General features: G+C 48.4%; 1 pseudogene across 1 annotated transcript in view; it reads right to left on the bottom strand.

Annotated features, from left to right (window-relative positions):
• The window catches only part of LOC147717659 (E3 ubiquitin-protein ligase TRIM39-like), a 327,519-nt pseudogene extending 308,619 nt beyond the window's left edge, over positions 1 to 18,900 (bottom strand). The window contains exon 1 of the transcript XR_015296084.1: positions 18,482 to 18,900. The product of XR_015296084.1 is annotated as an E3 ubiquitin-protein ligase TRIM39-like (transcript). The remainder of the gene's footprint in view (positions 1 to 18,481) is intronic.
• Between the last annotated feature and the right edge of the window lie 361 nt (positions 18,901 to 19,261).

The raw sequence follows: 19,261 nt of genomic DNA, 5'->3' as shown, positions 1-19,261 counted from the left end.
TTGCAGCCATAGGAACTTGCGACACGGTGGTAGAGGTGCATGGTAGTCAATCACAAGCGTCTAGGTTGGAGAGTGCAGCGAATCTATTTTCCACTCCTAGACCCCACTCGGCAAGATCAGAGTTCTTGCTGCCCCTCTTGGTTACAACGTTCCATTTTGTTCTGAGGGTGCTGCAATTAGGACCTCTACCTTTCAGTGGCGGTTTTACCATTTGGGCGGTGGGGCGTTGCCCCACTAATTATTTTTGGGCAATTTACAACGATGACACGCACCTTCAAATCAACTTCAAATCAATTAAAGCGCTCCGTCGCGCTGCAGTGTCACGTCATCATATCATCACGTGACCAGTCAGGCCTGCACTCACTGTTTGTTGCTGTACTACGGCTTGAACCTGGCCTGGCACAGTGCGCACTGCGCATGTGGGGTTTGTCTGGCTGCCCTTTCTGCAACTAGCAACCCTATGTGATTTGAAAAGCAAGCATGGGCGAGTACGGGATTTGCGCACCTCCACGGATCCCAATGGTTTTTAAATGAGCGGCGTTTTTTTCGTGCTCAATCCAATCCTGACGCTGGTCTCTTCAGAGAGCAGCTCTCCTCTGAAGAGAGCAGCGTCATGATTGGCTCTGCAGCATGTAGTGCGGTTGGCAGTCTAGTTGTCTTGACTTGCACTGCGGGGGGTGGGAGCATCCAACGTGGGGCAATGGCCAATCACTGTAATGGCTTAGTGTTAAGCCATTACATGATTGGACATTGCTGCCTGCTGGGCAAATCGGGCCAGCCAGTCACCTCCTCTCTGCACAGACGAGAGCATGTGCAGACAATTGGACAGAGATTGTTCGAGAAGACTGTATGCGTACTTGCCTCTACTCTACTACTACTTTCACTGTCGACCACACACGCAGCGACAACGACTAACGACGTGTAGAAGAGTGACTGTTAGCACACAAGGTGTGTAAACTTGTATAATGTATTTGTTCAATCATTATCCCCCGTTGTGTTTTGTGCACTGACTAGCTTAGGGGCGGGCAGTATAACAGACTTACTATCTCCCCCCTCTGATTGCTGTGCTCCAGTGTTTTAGCACATTTTCTCTCTCTGGTATTCCCTTTCAAGGAGCTTCTCCTTTTGATATAGTTTAATTTTATTTCTGTAGCTGAACATTTCATTGACGATAATAAACACTTAGATTTATGAGGGATGAAGGCTGTTAAAGTTTAGTGGGGGGCCGGAGGAGAAGTGGGATTCATGGAGCGGCAAAGCGGTTTACCGTTTTTTTGCACTAGACTAGTCTGCACATTTATTTTTGGGCTTCGGTTAGCTGGGTAGCTGCAGTTTTGTTTGCAAGGCAGTACTCACATGAAATTGAAGAAGAGGAAGGGGTGTTTTGGGCCTACTTTTTCTGACCTTGTCGACGTGGTATTGTGTGTTTTGGGAACCGAAATTGTTGGTGTTCCCCCGGCTGGGAGTGTGTTCTAAGGGTCGGGACTTTGAATAAGGAAACAAATTAATGAGATGACCTATATTTTATTTTTAGGGAAGTTTAACTGTGAACGCCAAAGCTGTACTGTACTTATGTGTGCATGCACGTCCAATTAGTTAGTAAAAGGAAAACAAATGCAACTTTGCTTTGTTACCGTCCGTTACTACTTTTTAGTATTTACCGCGTATATTCTTTCCTTTGTAACTTGTTCTAAAATAAGTCATTTCGAGCCTCTTTTGCAGTAGTGTCTATCTCGGGAGCTAAATTAAATACTGCATACCAAAACACTCGTGTGTGCAAACATTATTTTAGACGAAATCCACCACAAGATTTTTCTTGCTTTCAGTGTTATGCAATGTAAGAAAAATCTTGCCTTGGATTTGGGCTAAAATGTTTGCACACACAACTAATTACCACCACTTTAATCGCGATAATCCCTCTGTGGCAGGATGGATTTGTCGGGCTTGACTGTCTGCACAGCATGACCCTGTGCCAAAGTGTGAACTACACTACACACATCAAAGTATCGCTAGTCCATGAAGGCCTCAAGCATTGCTGGCCTCCAGTGCTGCTCCCTGCTGGGAGATGAGATCGCACCAAAACCGGGGCTTGTTGGTCAGACCTGAAGGCGCCTTTGAGTTTCATGACCTGTCACCTTTACTTACTTATCTATCCAGCGCGGACATTGGTAGAATATATCAGGATCCTGTCTGATGCAGGCAGGTACATGCTACCAAATGTCCGCCCTGGATACAGAAAAGGAAGTAAAGGTGCCCCAACCCTCCTTACATTGTTCGGCCTCGCTCACTATGCTCACTTGCCACAAATGTTGCGCCCTCCCACTTTCAAATGTCACCAGCCGCCACTGCTACCTTTCCTAGGATAAAAGAAATCTAAAGTCAGAGGAACAATAGGGGTAAATCTTTTCTGGGGCGGGTGGAGATTTGGTAAAATATTTGGCAGGACCTCGGGGTCAGAGAAGTTAAGTACAACGCAATCCCCCTTGAATTTTTTTGCCCTGTTACCAATCCACTCGACCCTTCGTGCATTCACCAGTTCTTCCGCTAGTTGCTCCTTGCCCCAGGGTGTTATGGCCATGTTATTAGTTAGCCATGATAACGATTTATTGAGTAATGACGCAGTCGACTCAGCATCACCGGGGGCTAATTTGGGTACATTAGCAAGGACAAGAACTAATGGTGAGGCTTCAACGACGAGCTCCGATGCTCCTTTCGTGGTATTTGATTCCCCATAAGGTAAGGCAGATGAAACATCTCCGGGAGGCCTATCAGATGAGTTTGCCAGTAAGGGCAACGGGGGATTTTGTGTAACAACAGAAGTCGGACCATTAGAGTGGTTAGATTGAATTTCACTCATCAGAGGCTGGACACATGTTGAGATGACTTCTGGTAGTTTTCTCACCTCCCCCAAAGTTTTTCCCAATAGACTCTCCAATTTGCTTACCTCAGCAGTTAATTTGTCGATTTTACTGATCAGGGGTTTTACCATCCCTTTAATTTTTGTATCCATCAGACAACAAAGTTTTTGCAATAAATCGTCGGAAAGAGTCACATAAGTTTCCCCAGTCAAGTCCTCTTCGTCATCATCGATAGATTTCCTAGGTGGCGACGCAACTTTGTTTTTAGATGACCTTAAGCCTCCTCTCTTTTGTATGGCTTTCCTTTTACCCCCTGAAACCCTAGGTGCGGGGATGGGGGGAGCGGTAGAAATAGCAGACTCGCTGTTTACGGAAAGCACAGTTAGTGCATCTGTGTCACTATTTTCTTCTATATTAGCAACAATGCCGCTAGGCTGAATACAATTTGAATCCTGGAGGGAGGCATGTGCCCCGCCGTGGAGGCTATTATTTAACAAGGTGAATGAATCCTCGTTCTCAATAACTACCAGTGGTGATTGTAGAGGTGATTCCAGACCCAGTGAGGTCCTTCTATCAGTATTGATTTTTGCCACAACTTGTACAAGATAGTTCTCCATTGTATTAGAAGGTGTGGGTTGCTTTTTTGCAGGCATTTGGCAACAGAAATCCTCTTGAGACAAAAACAAGTACTACGAATAGTGGGGTTAATGATTACCTGGCACTTAGTAAGCCTGGTCTGCCTTATGCGTTGGAGAAGATGTAATTAGAGGCAGTGTCCCAGGCCCAACCCAACCGTGGCCAACCTCGGACGGCCTCAGACGGCCCGCCCTTTGTCCGGGCTTCGTCCGGGCGTCCCGCTCGCGTCCCGCGAAGCGGGTGTCTCCGGCGCTTTTGTGCGCCTCCTGGCGCCCTGGCGTCGGTGGAAAGCGCGCCGCCGCGTAGGCTGCCGGGAATTGAAGTCCCGGAGCGGCGGCGCGTGTAGATTGTATGCAGATGACTCTCGGCGGTGGCGGCTTCTCACCAGGTGACCCGCGACCCCAAGGAAATGCTCCTCGCTATTGCAGCGTTACAGCGTCAGCAGCAGGTAGGTTTTTGGCTTCTCCCCCGCTCCGCCGGTGTCTCCGGCGCTTTTGTGCGCCTCCTGGCGCCCTGGCGTCGGTGGAAAGCGCGCCGCCGCGTAGGCTGCCGGGAATTGAAGTCCCGGAGCGGCGGCGCGTGTAGATTGTATGCAGATGACTCTCGGCGGTGGCGGCTTCTCACCAGGTGACCCGCGACCCCAAGGAAATGCTCCTCGCTATTGCAGCGTTACAGCGTCAGCAGCAGGTAGGTTTTTGGCTCTTCTCTAGTTATTTCACAGTCTCATCATTTTAGAACTGTAGCATTTTCAATACTATATACAAGGAAACCATAGTTTCTGCTTTTTTATTTAATACAACAAAGAACCATTGACAAAGCCAATAGTCCTGGCTTGTAGGTGCAATGTATTATATATATGGATGCAATAACAGAAGTAGCAGAATACCAGTCGGGCAGCACACTATGCCAAGCACAGATTTTTACCTTATGTTTTTTAAGCCATGCTGTTAAATACATTGGACACGCCCTTTGGAAAGACCCCCAAGTATTTTCAACCCACTTAAAGCCCTGGAAACAACACCATATCACAGTAACCTCAGGTCCTGGCACTGTGCATCATGCATGACTCATGACTTCCAAGTTTCATATTGCCTATTTGAAGGGGCTTAGTAAACCCTTCCCCCACCCCTTGTATGAGGAACTACAGCAGGGTAGAGTTCTTGATGGGCGTCTTCTGTCTGCAACTCTGCAGACAAAGGCTCAGCTCATAATTAATGTGAACAGGTGGGCCAGTAAAGTGAATGGGTGAATGGCTGTATGGATTAGTGAAAGGAGGAATGGATGAGTTAAAGTGTGAATGGATGGATAACGAGAGAAACAATGGATGGATGAAAGAGAGGGTAAAGAAATAGATGTATGGGTGGAATGGATTACTGAATTGATAAGTGAAAGGGTGAATGGATAGATGGAGGAGTGAAAGGGTGGATGTAAGGATAGATGAGTGAGTGAAAGGGAAGGCAGACGGGCAAAAGGATGGATGGATGAGTGAAAGGATGGATGGATGAGAGAAATGATGGAGGAGTGAAAGGATGGATGAGTGAAAGGGTCAACGGATGGATTCATGAGTGGATGGGTGGATGGAAGAGTAAAGGGATGACTAAGTGAAACGGGGATGGAAAGAGAAAGGGAGGATGGATAGATAAGTGAAAGTATGGATGGATGTTTGACAGGATGGATGGGCATATGGATGAGTGAAAAGAAGGATATAAGGATGGATGATTGAAAGAATGCATAGATGAGTGAAAGGGAAAGTGAAGAGCTGAAAGAAAGGATAGTTGGATGAGTGAAATGGCGAATGAATGAATGGACGGATGAGGGATTGGCCGAATGGATGGATGAGTAAGTGAAAGGATGGCTGGATGGGTTAAAAGGGTAAATGGTTAATTGGATGAGTGAATGGATGGATGGGTGGAAGTGTGGATGGATGAATGAAAGGATGGATGGATGGGGTAAAAGGATGAATGGATGATGGATGGATGAGTGGAGGGATGGATGAGTGAAATGATGGATGGAAGGATAGCTGATGGATAGGTTTGGAAATGGTTGAATAGATTTGGATATGGATTGGCACATAGACGGAAGGATAGAATGAATGATGAAAGACTGAATGATGGATGAAAGACTGAATGGATGCCACACCCCCAGATTACTCAACCCGCCATCCCAAACTGACACATTGCATCAGGCAGCAAGCGCGGAACTCAGGCTTCCAATGCTCCTTCTTCCTGCCAAAAAGCAGAAAGTAATTCCTTGTACGGTGCTGTGGTACCACAAGAGATGTGCTGCTGTTGTGCTGCTGTTGTGCCGCTGGGTGGCGCTGCTCCCATGCCACCGGGAAGAAGTGCAATCAGCCTTCCACTTGCCCCGAGGCCATGAGAAATGCATGTGGGCACAGCTCCCTGAAGCCCTTCTGCAGGGAAAGGTAGGCAAGACAACATAATCTTCAGTTGCAGACAACAACACCGACGTGACTCGAGTCCCTTCCACTAAAATTGCCCCTGTGGCCCCGCCCAAGCTACACATTTATGAGCCAATGTCTCTATATAATGTGTGTGTGATGGAAAGCACGCCAACACCCTGCCGAACATACTTTGGATAGCACTATAAAAGAAATTATATACACATGAGAGAGGTTCTATGTGAAGATGAGGGGCACCATTGAGGATGGTAGCAAACCTGGACTGGCCATATCCGGTATTGGGTGTTTCCCTGGGAGGCTGGTAAATTGGGGAAGGCAGTTTTGTTTCTGGGGGCTGGCACTGCAAAGTTCCTTGTATATCCAGCATTTTCAGGCAACAATAAAATTGTCACAATAACTCTGGTGACTAATGTGCCCACTGGAGAGAGATGGGAGTTTTGTTTAATGGCAGTTTTTAATCATCTAAGGTAGCACAGAGGGTTAATATGGCTGCTGCAAAGAATGTGTACAATACAATGCACATCAAAGAACAGTATTTTATGTGCAGAGCTTAGTGGGATAGTGCTTTTGTCGCTGAGATTATTTTGTTACTGTGCAGTTCATAAATTACATATGTAATCTAGCACAGTGAGCTATGAACTGCCATCAAAGAGTTGCATGTAAGCTGCATGGTACAGGTTACAAAGTTATGTTTTATCCTGTGTTTCATTATCCTGATGTTGCTAAAAAGGGTGTGTTTGGGTACAAATAAGTTCTTATCATTAAAGTCAACGCTAACTACTGTGTTATGTTCTGGATCCTGAGTTTGGGCTTCTTCAGACGAAGCACTTTTACATAATGCCTACCAGTATGGGTGATGTGCATCCTACACCTTGTAGTCTCCATTGCATTATGTAATATTTTAAATACAATGATTTACACATGTATGATTCATTGTCTCTGTATGAATGTGCAATGTAAAGTGGTCTGACACCCTACACTGGTATGAGAGGCGCTTTAAAACAAATGAAACATGTGAGAGAGGCCCTGTAGGTGATAGTGAGGAAATCATTGAAGAGCCCCATCAAAGACTGTTGGGTTATGGTGAAAGGTAAAGTCATCATTTACTATGCTTTTGAAGTCAATGCAATTGAATACAGAATGACAAAGGCATTGTAGAATGCACCATCTTTTCACAAATGATCCAGGGGTGCAAAAACAAAGGCTGTATGTAAGCTTTATTTTGTTTGTCAAACACAACTTCTAAATATCTACAAATGAAATGTGCAAATGTTTCAAAACATATCAGCAGTTGCGAAACCACAAATGGACCACTTGTTTGTCATTCAGAAGTGTGCTGGAAACAGGATCGAAACAATCAAGACACTTTAATTGGTGATGTTCAAATGATACAAATTTGCCGAAACCACATTTCCACACATTAGTATTTATGCGCTGTATAGTTTTAGCAATAAAACTGCATGTTGGCATTTTGCTTCCATTCAACAGAAAATTTTCTGTGTAGTGCCTCCTCCTGACCTACAATAATGCCTCAACAACGTATACAGTTTCTAGTCTGTAGCACACTTCTATGCATCAATGAATCTGCAGTATACAGCTCACAGAAATGAAACCGCCCAAGCAGTATGCTATTTCCCATATACAGGTAAAATAAGCAGGGCTGATATATGGCTAGCCAGGGTATGATATAGCAATGTCAACTCCTATCTAACCGTTCCAACCCACAATAATACCATAACGCTCAGCAGTGTGCGGCCACCTATAGCTCACGCAGGCTGATTAATGACACCTTTTTCCTGCTTCAAGCTCTTACCCTCACACAAGACCTGTCCGCTATGGGTCTTATCCATCACTCAGTACTGTACCGGCCCCTATGCAAGTCATCACCAGCTCAACAGGCATGGAATACCTGAAGCGATCTGACACATAAAGCTGGCCACTCGGAGGACTGCACTCTAGTCCAGCACTGCAGGTCCCATTTAAGCAACATCCCATGTGGGACGCTTCAAATCTCACAATGGCGCTGATGTGTCTGTAAAACTGACCTTTTGTTGCTAAGTTTTGCATCGTAGGAGGAGCACGCCGAGGGACTTTCATCATAAAGTAACTGTCTGCGGGGTGTGCGAGGCGGACTATGTTTGAGGGCTGCACGGAGGGAGATCACCAGCTTGCTCCCCGCTTTCTGGCCTCACCCCTGCTACCAGGAACTTCGGACTACGTGTCCCATCAGCCCCGCGCTCACCTGTGCGCCTGGACACCTGAGGCTAGTTGACTCTGCATTTAGCTGCTCACCGCACCCGCTATCGCGGGTGCCGCATCGTAGGAGGAGCACGCCGAGGGACTTTCATCCTAAAGGAACTGTCTGCGGGGTGTGCGAGGCGAACTGTGTTTGAGGGCTGCACGGAGGGAGATCACCAGCTTGCTCCCCGCTTTCCTGCCTCCCCCCCTGCTACCAGGAACTTCGGACTACGAGTCCCATCAGCCCCGCGCTCACCTGTGCGCCTGGACACCTGAGGCCAATTGACCCATCCCCCCCGCCACTACTTCCCTAGCCCCTTTGACCGCCACGCGGGGCGCGCGCTGGCGGCGCCGGGCTAAGCCCGGGCAAAGGGCGGGACAGTCTGTGGCAGTCCGTGGCTAGACACGGCTGGGCTGGGCCACCCCTCTGTTACCATCCCTTAAAACTGTGAGACTTGAGACTATTATTACTGTGGGTATTTTCATATGGAAATAGTTAAATTCACTATTTAGTTTTACTATTGGCCTTGTGTATATACCGGGCCTTTTTTCTCAAGCAGTCAAGCTTAGTTTGAAACCATAGTCAAGGCTCTGGGTTGAAAGGGGGTTTTCTTAAGGTAATAGTGCCATACACTCTCCCATCCTATTTAAGGGTATAGCGGTGACTGCGACATCTGACTAAGCCCTCCATTATTCTGCCCAGAACCAAGTTACAGGCTGCCAAAACCCAGCCATTACCAACCCTCACAGCAATTGACCTAATGCTCCAAAAACCATAGGAGCAGTAGCAACGGCAATTGAAGACACGGAAAAGCGGTTGTCCTTAACCCCGGCAATAACCCTCCCCCAATTAGAAAGTGACGTCTCCCTGCCCATCGCCAACCCTTTTGAGTCAACTGTTTATCAGATGCCTTCCTTTTTTGAGTTACCGTGCGCACAGATTGCTCCTGAGGCAATCGTCTCCACGCCACCTTCCCCACTGGCCCCAAACCTGTTAGAAATAAGTGACCCCAAGCCTAGCCGTAAACGGAAAAAATTAAAAGTCATGAGGAAATGTGTCAAGAAGAAAACACATTTTTCCACTAGTGTGCAGTCAGATCCTGCTCTCCCCCCTGCCCCCCTTCTGCACCACCCCATTGGGTTACACACTTGATGACTGATCTTCAGGCTCATATAGAACAAGTCATTAGCTCCAAGGTTAAATCTCTAGCATCAAGACTAGATAGAATTCTCTCCCTTATTACTAACAAATCCTCAGGGAAGCCCCAGCTAGACAGCTCGCAGGGGAACCATGCCAGGGGAGATACTCTAGTCACCACCACTGGTGCCTCGTCGGGGACGGGTTTGGAGGGTGGTAAACAAACATCTAATCCACCACATGTTATGGCTCAGATAGTTGTGCAGCAGTCTACCAAGGCACTGACTAAATCCGTAGGTGCCCCTTGCTCTACTGAGGTAACTAAAGCAACTGTTCCACCCACCAGTGTCCTGCTACAACCCCCGGTAGCACCTGTGAACCAGCCCCGTGCCAATGGTATATCTAGCCCCAATACCACACAGCCACGACAGGCCGAGAGCTCCACCAAACGCGCACCCCGACCACACCTACCGCCGGAGGCCATGCCTTATGTGGTGGTGCTTACGGGAGTTCCACCCCTGGAAACAAGTGCTAGTGAATCTTACCCCGAGCTAAAAAATAAAATCATATTTTGATTAAATCGACATAGACCCTTAGTGGGATCTGGACTGGGGGAAATCCTCTTTGTACGTAGAGTCAGTTGGCTGGGCACAAGACGCAAGGATATAGAAGGTGACTGTGTAATTATCAACTTCCGGGACACAGAGGTGGTAAAACATATTCTAGGTAATGGCGGGTTGAACAACACGAGTAAGATTCACACACACCACTTGGGGTATTTCTATCCACAGGCTAGGGTGCAGCTTCTCCCTCCTTTTGGCGGGCTCGATCGGGAGTTCAATCTTCCAGTGGGGAATAGATACAGGGCCCTGAGCTACATTGATTGACTCACCCTGCTGGGAGACATTAATATTAAGGTCAGTTACTCCCAGGAGAGGCCGACCGAGGGAGGCTCTAAAGGTGAGACAGGGCCAGAGGTTCTAAACCAGATGCCAACAGCAGCAGGTCTCCTACCCCCATCATCCCCTTCAACACCAAGTGCGTCCGGGGGGGCTGGGAACCGGGGGGCTCCTCCCCACCCCATGAGGTGCACGAAGAATCCTCCGCCGCACAGGGACCCAATAGTCACTCATTAATTGGGTCATGGAATGTTGCAGGTTTGGGGGCTAAACTGTCGATTCCGGAGTGGACCGCCTTGATAGACGACTACGATCGATGCCTATTTCAGGAGACCTGGCTCCTGATTCCCCCCCTTAGGGTAGGATTTGCATCCTACCACACATCGGCAGTGCAGGGACCGAGGGGAAGACCATCTGGGGGACTGTGCATCTGGGTGGCGGTACATCTAGGGTGCTCGGTCAATGTAGTTGACACACTGAGCCCTGACATCCTCTGTATTCTTCTTACCTTCAGGGAAGCCTTGGTCCTGGCTGTGATCAATATCTACCTACGCCCGCTTCCACTCAAGCTAGGTTTAGAAACCATAGAAGCCCTGGAGGCATTGCTCTCATCCTTTCCGCCCTCCTATAATATGGTGTTAGGTGACGACTTGAACTGCCATTTTGAGCCACTCTGGGGGATCCCCTCGGTTACTGCCGAGGAGGACGAGTCATGGTCAATACCTGAATGTCAGATGTACCCAGCCAAGCGGTTATCACCTCTGGCTCTCGCAATCAATAATTTGGTTGTTTCCAACTCCCTGAGGGCGTGCAATGGCAGATTGTTACCTGACATACCGGGTGCCCACACTTTTAATAGACAAGATAGATGCACCACAATAGATTATATCTTGGTTAATGTGGAATTCTGGGCAAAAGTTAAATCATTTAAGGTTAGGCCACGGGTTGAGAGTGACCATAATTTGTTAAAGCTGGAACTGGTCCCCCAACTCGGGGCATTTAAACCACAGGCTGCCCAGGAACCCATACTCAATAAGAACTATCTACAAATAGCGGGAGGTAGACAAATTCGTTGGGCGAAGGTGGCTCTGGACCAGGATAAGCTAGCGGAAATCTATAACCACGTAGCCGGGGCCCTATTAGTGGCCTGCGAGCTGGCGGGGCCCAACCCAGATCAATCAAATATCCAGGCCCTCGAGTGCACTCATACTGAGCTATTCACCCCGCTGGGAGCCTACTTCTTTACCACTAAGCCAGGTAGGGCAGGGAATCAGAAGCCTGACCACCATTGGTTTAATAAAAACTGTAGGGCAGCGAAAACTACCCTGGTAAAAGAGGTAAAAACTGGGTCACCCAGACGGATTAGAATGGCAAGACAAAAATATAAAAATCTTGTGATAGAGGCAAAATCTGAATGGGAGGCGGACAGATGGGACAAGGTTAGTAGGGCGCTTATTGCCCGGTCCTTTTGGAATTTGGTTCGGGGGGCACGGTGGCAGAGAAGTCAGCCATACTCCCCAATCTTAGTGAGGACATATGGCTCGCCCATTTTAAGCCCCTCTACGCCTTAGATCATGTAGCCCCTGCAGAGGAACCACTAAGTCCTTTGGCAAACGAGCCCTCGAGGGGCACGGCTCATGCCCACCAACCCTGTACATTGTTGGAAGTCAACGCCACGCTTAAAAGCCTGGCGGCAGGAAAAGCTCCAGGCCTGGACAGAATTCCGGTCGACCTATATCAGTCGGCACAAAGGGTTTGGGCGCCTTACATCTGCGTCCTGTTCAATGCAAATATGGAGGGCCTGGATATTCCTCCCACCTGGCTGGGTGCGGAAATTATTCCCATATATAAGTAGGCCTCCCCCTTGGACCCTGCAAACTACCGGCCCATCAGTTTGATCGACGTACTACAATAGCTCTTTGCTCGAGTCCTACTGTCTAGGTTGCAGAATTGGATGGATGACGATCACATCCTAACCTCCCTACAGGCCGGATTTCGGGCAGGGGTCTCTACGATTGATCAACTGTTCAGGCTCCAACTTATATATTGGAGGACTGTCGTGCTAGGGGCGGGAAGCTTGTATCTGGTCTTTGTTGACCTTAGGTCTGCTTTTGACCTGGTCAACAGAGACAAATTGTGGGCCTTGCTTCTGGATATGGGTGCCCCAGCATATCTGTGCGACCTTTTGAGGCGCCTGCACGAGGGCAACTATGCCAGGGTCAGGTATGGAAAAGGTGGGGAGCTGTTGGCCCCGTTTCCAGTTAACAAAGGTGTAAGACAGGGGTGCGTTTTAGCCCCCATGCTTTTTTCCCTGTACCTTAATGCGTTGATCGCACATCTAGATGGGGCTAGGAATTTGGACTCCCCCATATTAGCCGGGCGGAAAGTACCGGCGTTAATGTTCGCTGATGACACCCTCTTATTGTCCAAATCATTTGGGGGTGTCCAGCGAACATTGGAGGCATTTTGTGTCTTCTGCTGGCTGAGGGACTTGGAGATTAACGTCTCCAAAACCAAATTTATGGCGTATAACGTCAAAAAAGCAAACTGTCCCCTTCCTCATATGGATGGACTACCCCTGGACCGAGTGTCCACAATTGACTACTTGGGGGTTACCCTTAATGACAAAATGGACTGGACCTCACACGTTGCTAGGGCCAACCTGAAACTGACTCAATCGTCGGGTGGCATCCTGAAAGTTTTTAACGGAACGCCCCAGAAACTGGTGGCCCCCCTGTAGAGATATATAAAGTGCAGGCGCGAGGGGGTGCGATATATGGAGCTGATCTCTAGGGGCATGCCAGTACTTCCCCGCTTTCCCTTACAGAGAACAGCTTCATTAGACGCATATTACAACTCCCCAGGAGCACTCCCCTAATCCCTCTAAGACTTGACCTAGGCCTGGTTCCCATCCAGGAAATTGTATTGATTCGCCCACTTCTTTATTGGAGACGCCTTTGGTCCACTGTGGAGCTAGAGAGCTACAGAGAGGACCTGCGCGATCTCCTGGCGAGAAGCGGTCCGGGAAAGATCCCATGGCTGAGGCCCATTAAACATCTTTCTTTAGCACTCGGAATGGGAGATCTGTGGTCGACCCCCGAAGTAGCCTGCCCCCAGATTTCAAAAAAATCCCTGGGTATGGCCCTAAACCAACATCGCCTTGCCAATGCTCTTGCCAATTCTTCCTTGGGTAGGCTGACCGAGAACCTCTTCAATCTTAAAGCACTTCCTAGTTTTGAGGAATTTTGGGATGTTATCCAGCCCCCATTGGCTAAGAAATTGTATATTCAATTTCGGCATGGCTCATTGCCTCTTAGGGCCTTAACGCACAAATGGACTGGGAACCTACAATCAGTGAGTACTTGCCCTGGGTGCGGGGTTGCAGAGGAGACAGATCAGCACGTTCTGCTCTTTTGCCCCTCGTACCGAGGTGCGAGGGTCAAGTGGTTAGTCCAGTTCTGCAGGTCCAGGGGACATAGAGATTACAGGAAAGTGCTGAGGGTCTTAAGAACTGACACTTCAACCCTGGCTGTGTTCGTAACATCAAGGTTCCTTTTATCTGTGTGGTTTACCAGGTGTGCAACTCTAAAAGGAAGCCTAAAAAAACCATCACTAGTTAAGGCCCGCTTCTCGTTCAAGGTGGTGACATCTTCCCTCTGGAACTCTACTTGGAGCCTTAGCCACCCTTTTTAGGTTTTGCCTGTCAAAAGCTGCGCACTGCGCAGCTTTTCGCGCAGGCGAAATCTTATGTCTACAGTATGTGTTTGTTGTCCCGCCCCTCTGTTCCATTGGCTAGCTCCATAAATGGAGGCTAGCCATTGGAACAGAGATCTGTCCGTCGATGCCGGAGCAGATTCGTGGGCGTTCCCGAGAATTTTAGGCTTTTGCCCACGTCATGCGGCGGTGGGCGGTTGTTTTTTTTTTTTTCTTCAGAGGTTTGTTTTGGTCATTCTGCCGAAGATGGCGCCGGGGCCCGTCGACTTCTCGTTGCTTCTGCCGCAATGTAATCATTTTAAACTTCCTGTTCACTGCAGCAATTAGGCCTTTCAAGAAATGCCCCGGTCCGCTGAGAAGTTTATTTCGCCTCCCTCTTCCGTCCTTTGCCGCAGATTATTATCGGCCACTCTCGGCTGGACCAAAACACGCCTGCACTGTGTGCTCTTGGGCAAAGACGGAAGAGCGCCGATGTTTATAAACATTTAACAGAAGGGAGGTGAAAGAACTGAAAGGATGGCCGGCCCTGGTTTTCCCCAGGCTCCCTGGGTGATTGCAAGTCCCGGGATGGCCGGGGGCACAAGGGGCTCTTAGTGAGAGGTTCCGGAACCAGCTGAACTGGCCTGGCGGCTCCCTCTCTCGGTCCTGCCCTCAGCCGGGGAAAGAGCGGAGCCCTCGGCCTGTCGCAGACGCTCCAAAGGCGCTTTCACCGGCCTGTCCAGGAGCACGAGTCTTGGTCAGTGCTTCGGGGGATCACCGCAGACGGTGCGGAACTTGACAGCGGATTTCTGTTTTATTGAGAAAAAGACCTTAGCACTGGGTAAAATGAAGGTTTGTGTCCGCACCTCGTGTTCACAGATGCCGGAGTTTCCTCAGTTCGTGTGTCTCAATTTGCCATACTTGGGACTCCTACCGTTCACTTTTATTTTTTTAATCAAGCAATGCATTTTGCTCATTCAAGTGGGGAAGATTATTTGGATTGTCTGCTAGACAAACGCGTAACCTGAATGAGATGCTTACTACTGGCTGGGTCTGCTTTCTGCTCCTTTCATTTTATAATACTCTATTTACCTCCTGTTCGCGGAAAACACATTTTCTCTATTAGCACAGACCACCGATTCTTCTTTCCACTAGTGAACAATGCTGTTTTTTATATAGCGCAACTTGACCCGAAGGTATCGAAGCGCTTTACATGAGCGCCAGTTCCATCACACAAGGACACATTCATTTTCTGTAAGCACGGGGAGATTAAGTGATTCGTTCAGAATCACAGGGTGTTGAGTCGACGCCGAGACTCAAATCCGGATCCCCCGTTCCAAAGTCGGCAGCTCGGGTCCCTACCCATAACCCCTTCCAGTGCATTTCCTGGGCCTCGTTATCCTGCACCCAGCACTAGCTTGTTTCTCTCCTGGACTATCCATCACTTAATTTCACCCCTTTCACTGGGCACCTCTTTTTCTTGCACTACTGGCCAACGATTCCATTGTAACTCGCACTAGTCAACAGTGCTAACATGCAGCGGGGTCATTCACCCTCTAGCTGCCGACATGCATTCTAGTTTTTCTAAAAGGCTACTCCGTTTGCCCATTCTACCAGCCACCAAGGATCCCCGGGTCAGCTACCCACCACATTTCTTCCCTCAATGTACTGGCCGACATTGTTTTCGCTCCGTCTATAACACTACAGCGTATGTTTTCCCCGGACTGTTTTATTCCCCCCCATCCTTTGCAAAGTAATGCCCCCTCGCTTTCTGTCAAGTGTGCTCACATATTGGCGTGCGTTTGCACATGTAGAACACGTGTACCCTTCCGTGCAAACTCTGTCAGACTTGAGGTGCACATGGCGGATATAGGGGAACATGACGGGGTCCGGGGGCCTCTGTAGGCACCTCCTCTGCCCGGCTAGAGAGGAGGTAAAGTTAAGCAGGAGGAGCTCGGACTGGAGGGGGTGGAGGTGGGGGTGTCGGGGGAGGACGGGGCGCCGCAGCTTTCTGTTCGGAACGAATCGTGCATATGCCAGTATTCCCTGCAAACAACCCTGACGGGGCCTTTCATTGCCGGGTCCCCGCACCCCAGCTGCAAAGCCCCCCCCCTAGAACACTGTCAGACCCCGCAAAGGGGGTACCGGGCCTCTGAAGCGAGAGAACTCACTCCGCACCCAATAACAGACTCCCTAGCCCCCACCAAAAAAATGCAGTAGACCCCTGCAACAATACCCCACTGAACCCCCAATGCAACACAGATGAAAAACACGGCACACGGGCCTTTCAACGCAAAAGACCCACAAAAAGCAATTCCCAGTGACTCCCGCCTGAGACCCTCGACACTTGTCCCTGCAGAAACCCCACGCACCAGCCTGAGGCTGAGACCCTCACGGACAGGGAAGGCGCAAGACCCCCACAACAGACCAGCAGAAACAAATTCGTTGCATGGACTCTCGGTTAAAAGGAAGGCACGAGCCCCCCGCACGCCAGCTTCACACGAGGCTAGCTGTTTTATTTGTCTACAACAAATTACATATTTTTTAAATTTCAAACACGTGTCCTATATAGCTACCAAACACTGATCCACAAAACTGCCTTTACCTAAAAACTTCTATTTTTACCTTTCCGCTTTTCTTACACATTGCTTTCCCTTCCTTGCTTCTCTCTCTTTCTACCCATGACTGTTTCTTTCCTTGTTTGTTTTTCTGCCTCCTGTCATACTTCCTTTCTCTCTTCCGAGCGTTCTCCTAATTGTACCCTCATTTTCAGTTTTAATTCCTTTGTTTGCTGGCTTTCTTTCTGTTGCCCATTTTCTCTAGCATTCTCAATGTCTCGAGTACCTTTTCCCATCCAATAATCTCGAAACCTACCCCTTCTTTCCACTTCTCCGCGTTTCTATAAGTGCCGGACTCGTGACTACCAAAAAGCCTGCCAGGGCTGATTGTACCTGTGTCTTTCCTACCCCAATACGCCCACTGGCACAATGGACGCACGCATCATAAATAAATGTACAGTTTATAAAGAACAGCAGCTTACCAAAGCCAAACGGAAAAAAATAACTTCAAACTAATAATATGAGCCTAAGTGTGTTTGCTGATTTTCACGCTCACTACTGCATGTACGCCTTCCATACTAATGTATCATGGTATATTTATTTGTATGCATCGCAAGGGTTCTGTAACACTTGAATGTTTTATGCACATTACTTTTAAATGCCAATAAAATATTTGAAACAAAAAAACCTAGCAATATTCAAATGGGTCAACGTTCGGGGCGGGGGCAGGCACACAATATGTCATTCATACCAAACCCAGAAAATGTAGATTTAATGACGTGTTGTGATATTAAAAGACCCTCCGCACTTGTAAACTACAATTCCTGGTACATGTTAGAGACATTGTTTCCCCCACATAAACCTTGGCAGTGAAACACGCACGTCGCGCGTTTTGAAATTATAAATGCACTATCGTCCATAGACACACAGGTCCATAATTAGCTTTTAAGCACACGCTTTCACAACTCCCGTGGCGTCAGCACTTTCAAGAACGTATTTTCCGTCATCCTTGGGCATCACCCCGGGGCACGGGTGTAGTGCACCATCTCTCTGCCCTCATCCAGTGAAGTGTGGGCTGTCTCTCACTTAAAGTGTATTCTGCACCAACTCTGACATCCTATGTTGGAGTCTACCTGCCCCTGTCTGGTGAAGTGCAGAGTGCCCATCCCTTGATGTGCCCTCTTCACCCCCCTGCAACCCAACTGCTCACTGCTCTCGGCCCCTGTCTGGAGAAGTGCAGGTTGCCCCTTGCTTGAAGTGCTCTCTTCAACCCCTCTGCCCGCTGCTCCCAACCCCTGCCTGGCAAAGTGCCCGCTGACCCTCACTTGAAGTGCCTGCTTCATCCAATATGACACCCTCTGCCCGTTACTCTTTGTCAGTTTCGAGTTCGTATATTACTCCTGTAATGCACCTTTTGCTACCTCGTGTATTTTGTTTGCTCACAATTGTCACTTTTGCCTCATGTAACTTAACGTTTGCTTTTGTAATTTGTTCACTCGTAATCTTCTCATGTATCATTTCTGTTTCTATTGTGAAGCGCTGGATTTAGCAGTGTCACTGTTGTGTTATAGAACCCGTCTGCAAGTAATTGCTGTCTGCTGAGCTCGTCCGTAGGGTACAATAGGTCTCACATTTGCGAGAGATTAAGCTATTGGCAATGTAAATGACAATGCCATTTATTTATCGGTTTTCAAAACCAACACATAAATAAAAATGTAGTCATTTACAATGCCAATAGCTCTAACTTTTGCAAAGGCGAAACCGTTGCATTGTAAATGCTTGTTTATGAATGTTATTATGATATGGTTGTGTATTTTTTATTCCCCTCTTTCTTTTTGATAATCACCTATGTAAACTCTTTTAAAATGCAGTTTTTAACCTGATTTTATGGATCTGTAAATTGTCTTTTAATGGTTTTTAACCGAAATAAAAGCTTTGACTGACTGGCTAAGTTTTGTTCTAAATTTTTACAATCACCGTTCTGAATTTGCACCATTGTCAGTTGGTCACCCTATTCACCACCTCTATAGCAGCACACATACCTTGTGCTCCTGGGCAGCCTCTCGAATGGGGAGCATCTTGTGAGTCTTATGGTCACGTGAGATGCTGCAGACCACACAGATGGGCTCCAGGTCGTCTTCACAGAACACTTTCAGTTTCTCTTCGTGTTCTCTGCACATATTCCCCCCCTCGGGTGTTGCACTCGGTACCTGAAGCTGTTTAAGGATTTCCACCATGTTCGCCAGGTGCCTGTTGGGCCGGAGGGATTTGTCTTGCGAGATTTCTCTGCACTGAGGACAGGGGAAGTCTGTCTGCAGCCCCTCCCAGCACCGAGTGATACAGGACAGACAGAAAGTGTGTCCACACTTCGCAACCACGGGGTCCGTGAAATATTCCAGACAGATGGAGCACGTGGCCTCCTCCTTCAGGCTCTGGACAGGAGCCGCTGCAGCCATGTTCTTGCCGGAGAGGAAGAGGTGAAGTTGTGTTTCGTTTCGCCCAGTTTGTGAAGTGGGAGTGTCTGTCTCTCCTTCCGTAGACGCCTCCCACCTCACTAGCTGCTACACAAATGCACACAGCTGCCCGAACATGTTTGTCTGCAGCTCAGAGGGGAGTGTCAGTGGATGAGCTGAGATCGAGTGCAGCAGAGCTGGTGTCGGTCTCTCACCGGACACTGTTTGCAGCAGAGCAGGGGCGGTCTGCATCTGAGCTGGGAATAAACGAATCTGCGCTCGAGGTGAGGTGTCTGTCTGCAGATGAGCCAAGGTTCCTTGAATCTGTGTTGGGAGTGTCGAGGTCTGTGCTGTGAGTGAAAGGGAATG

Source organism: Lissotriton vulgaris, chromosome 5 (assembly GCF_964263255.1).
Source record: "Lissotriton vulgaris chromosome 5, aLisVul1.2, whole genome shotgun sequence".
Taxonomy (NCBI): Eukaryota; Metazoa; Chordata; class Amphibia; order Caudata; family Salamandridae; genus Lissotriton; species Lissotriton vulgaris.
The sequence above is the reverse complement of the archived record's forward strand: the minus strand, read 5'-3'. Positions and strand labels throughout refer to the sequence as shown.